This window comes from Moschus berezovskii, chromosome 8 (assembly GCF_049115385.1).
Source record: "Moschus berezovskii isolate FMDL1 chromosome 8, NW_MosBer_1.0, whole genome shotgun sequence".
In the NCBI taxonomy this organism is placed as follows: Eukaryota; Metazoa; Chordata; class Mammalia; order Artiodactyla; family Moschidae; genus Moschus; species Moschus berezovskii.
In genome coordinates, this window is record NC_142467.1 from 55,142,921 (window position 1) to 55,147,271 (window position 4,351).

General features: G+C 40.2%; 1 non-coding gene across 1 annotated transcript; it reads left to right on the top strand.

Annotated features, from left to right (window-relative positions):
- Positions 1–391: 391 nt before the first annotated feature.
- Positions 392–464, top strand: TRNAY-AUA (transfer RNA tyrosine (anticodon AUA)). Its single transcript has one exon. It is a non-coding gene; the product is annotated as a tRNA-Tyr (tRNA).
- Positions 465–4,351: the final 3,887 nt, after the last annotated feature.

Genomic DNA, 4,351 nt, shown 5'->3' on the forward strand with positions numbered 1-4,351 from the left:
GTGATCATACACACATCATTGACTGGAGATGTATTAATACATTTTTAAACTTAATTAATATATTTATTTATTAAAATGTGTTTATTTGGCTGTGTCAGATCTTAGTTGCTGTACTCAGGATCTTTCACTCCAGCACATGGTCTCTAATTTAGGTGTATGGGCTTAGTTGCCCCAAGATGTTTGTGATCTTAGTTCCTGGACCAGGGATTCTTAACCACTGGACCACAAAGGAAGTCTCCAGTACTCTTTTAGAGAGTGATACAATTATTAATAACATCACTGTGCATAGTTGTTAGAACTTAAAATTGATCAAGGGTTCATTATACAACTTATGATTTTCATTTATCATTTACATTTTGCTCCATTAGGTTTTTGTCGCAACCTTGTGACTTCCCTGGTGGCTCAGACGGTAAAGCATCTGCCTATAATGCAGGAGACCCAGGTTCGATTCCTGGGTCAGGAAGATCCTCTGGAGAAGGAAATGGCAACCCATTCCAGTACTTTTGCTGGAAAATCCCATGGATGGAAGAGCATGGTAGGGTACAGTCCATGGAGTACTCAGACACGACTGAGCAACTTCACTTTCACTTTTGTGTATATTGTCAATGCAAGTTTGTTACTGTAAAATTTACAAAAATGACACATTGTAAAAGTTCTCATTTCTGAAAGAGCCCCCACAAAGATCCACCTTGTCAACTATCAGGTTAAAAAAAGAACATATTCTAGAGGAAATAATACCCACAGAACTAAAAAAAAAAAGCCACCAGAAAGTGTAGAGTCTGCTCTTCCAGGGGAAAGAACAGTGAAATACGATTTATTTGTCACAGATGTTCTTTACTCCTGCACATAGGGGCCTGCTATACTGCCTGCCTCTCACACTCTTAACGAAATATTAGAATGCTTTCATAAAACATGTTTCAAATAAGAACATTAAGTGAGAAAAAGTTGTTGAAATTTACTCAGATGCAGGTGTTTCAATATTCATTTACATAACAAATCACCAGTCACAGGCATTAGTTTCTGCAAAACTCTCTGGTCAATAATGTGTTGAGTGACACAGGATGGTGAGACGTGGTAAGGACGACATGGGTTGGTAGTATGTCTCTCTAGCAGAAAGGAACATAAGAGAGATATTGTAGGTGAAATTGACATGACAGTTTCTTCAGCCATTAGATATGTACAGTACAGAAATATTGAGATTTCTTGGCTTTAGATGCTAATGCTATTAATATTTATCCCGCTAGAGGTATTTTGACTGGAGGGAGTACAATTCAGCTGCATATTGTTTAAAATGGGTCAAAGAACAATTAGGGGATAAAATTTAAGATTGGATTCCCATATCTAGGTAGGGTAAGAGCTTTTTCCACTTTTGTCCTTTCAAGTTGGTGAGACAGATTTTTTCCAGGAGTCCTGTATGCTGATGACATCCAAGTATTTTGCAAATGGTAGATATGAAAGAAAAGTGCTCCTGAATAAATCATGAGCACAGCTCATCACAATGTTCTTTGGTGTTTTCTCGCCATCCTGGATGTAGTTAGGCCAGCCTTACAAGCCACTCATGAGCAAGGGGTGGAGCACAGTTCAGAAATGGTAATCGCTTCTTACAGAGATGTTTAATTTCTCCCCTTAAATTCATTAAAATTTTCTCAAACAAATAAAATATAATTGATACAGATCCAGTCTCCTTTTCTTCTGTAAATTATTAAGAAGCTGTAATTGCTTCCCAACCCCCAGGAAGCTCTTGTCTCTAGGAATAAATTGTTAGTGTGTGACTCCCTGGCAATTGTTATTATTCTGATGAATTAATTTACTCTAATTAGTTTTAAGCTGATTAACAGAAATAGAAAGCTGAGCAAAAGAAAGGAGGTCTGAAAACATTTTCCTCAGCTGGTTATAAGAACTTTTCATGTGCTTAACAATTTGGCCACTGAAAATCAAATCTTGTTAGAAACTAAACACAATGCATAAATCAGGATACAACTAATATAATTCCTAAAAGGCACATTACTTCATATTCTATTTTTCGCAAAGTAAGAAATCAACTATAATTTTTCTCTCCTACTGGAAGTCTCCAAAGTGAATTCTAAAGCACTCCCCTGAATCATAGAGATATGACTGAAATTGAAGGTCAGAAACGGTTGGTTTTGCTTAGACAAAATCAGTGCCTGCTGGGGATGCTTCAAAGATTTTGGAAAAGTTCTATTCTCCCAGGAAGTAGCTTTATCAGCCCAAGTCACCCTGGCTAGATTTCCACCATGGTAGAAGTGTCATCCTTGAGTTACTTTCTCCAGGTCTTTAAATGGTCTGTTCACCCAGGAGGGCTTTTACTCCTCTGAGCTCAGCCTGTGGGTGAACTGGTACAGGGTGATTCTGAAGACTGGAATGGAGTTGACTCTGGAAAATATAGAGTCAGTATGGGAGTTGGTGATGGACAGGGAGGCCTGGTGTGCTGTGATTCGTGGGGTCGCGGAGAGTCGGACACAACTGAGCGACTGAACTGAACTGAACTGAACTGATGACCTTTAAGGTAAACTGGGGACAAATGGTGGAGGCCTTGGGGTTTAGACTTAGTTTTCTAGGCTTTGGAGACTTTGCGGGTTCTTGAAGAAAAGTGTGACAAAGTCTGAATGGTATCATTTGGTGGAATATGAAGGGTGAATTTGAAGAGGGGACTGAAGGATGGAAGGCAAGTTAGGAGATCCAGATGAAAAGTAGAAATGGACAGAGAACAGGGCAGTAGAAATAGCACAGAGGGGTTAGTTAGTGTGTGTTATGTTAGTTGCTCAGTTATATCTGACTCTTTGTGACCCCACCAGGCTCTCTGTTCATGGAGTTTTCCAGGCCAGGCAAGAATACTCGAGTGGGCTGCCATTCTTTTCTCCAGGGAGTCTTCCTGACCCAGGGATTGAACCTGGATCTCCTATATTGCAGGCAGATTCTTTACCATCTGAGGCATCTGGGATTTTGGAAATGTTTCTGGGTTGAAATGGACAGGATTTAGTGAGCAATGGGAGTGTACTTGGAGAGACCCAGAAGCTTTGGTCTTGGATAATTCGGATAGTAAGGTCATCAAGTGAGATTGGAAGGGAACAAAGACCCACAGCTCATGCCCAGAGCCTAAGATAAGGGGCTTGGTTTTAGACAAATAGCTAATGATGATTTTATTTATTTTTTCTTTTTAAAAATTCTTTCTTGGGTGTACATGTGTTCCCCATCCTGATAATGCTGATTTTAAATGTGATGGACTTCTGGGGAGAACAATCTGAATTTTCTGTACAGAAGATATTGGTCAAACTCATTTATCTTCTGAACCAGCCAGGAGATAAATAAATAAGGCTGGCTAGAATTTAGGGCCATTGGGTTGGAGAATATGTTCCATATAAAGGGGGCAGCTACCCCTCCGCTCTAGCACATTGCTGCTGGGTAAGAATGAGGCAAGGATTGTCCAATCATCCAATTCCTTAAGAGAAGCCAGAAATCAAATGTTACATAAAGTCTCCTGGTTCTTACATGTTAGCAACTGATTCAATTCAGTTCTGTTTTATTTTCTTTCTTAAAACTCTAAGTAAGCCAATCCCAGGCAAGTCTGCAGAGCAGCCCTGAGGGCAATGAGTTTGAGGTTAATGGACTAACTTGCACAACTGTGGAGGGCTGCAGAAGGGGAAGACACAGCTAAAGATGGGTCACAGGGAAGTCTTTTCTGAGCAGCTGTAAGTTTGTGAGCACAATGCTAGCAGCAGTGGTAGATGTAATCTACGGCCGCTGTCCTCCAGAAGCTGACAACTGGGCTTGCCAGCCAGTGAAACAGCCAGAGAAGAATGTAGCATGCTTGGTGATCAAGGGCTATGGATGATATGATTTCAAGAAATGGAGAGATGAGCACTGACCAGAAGACTTAAGGGAGATGAAATGAAAGCTCTGATTCTCAAACAGATGAAGAAGAGCTTTTTCAAGAGGAGGCAGGGGATACACAAAAATTAGAGAATTTTCTCAGAGCTCCAAGTCAATAACTGCAATTCAACAGGTTCTGTGTTTCCTCCTGGGAGGCAGCCATGGGGTTTCTGAGAGTAAGTGGGGAGAAGAAATTACAAGTGGAACCTGGATCCTCACTAATAATCACTCACTGACCAGTTTGAGCTACTTCTCTCATATTAATTTTGAAAGATTTTTTATTTTTTTTTGGCTCCAATAGCTAGGCCCTTGGCATCTAGCTTAAGAATTAAAGAATCAATAAAAATTTTAAAAAGCTCTAACAGTTTCCATTAGGAGACAACACATTCTCTCCAAAAGGAGAGAGATAATCCCTGAAGCTGGAGCATCTCCTCCACTGTTGGTTTAGTTCAGATTGCCC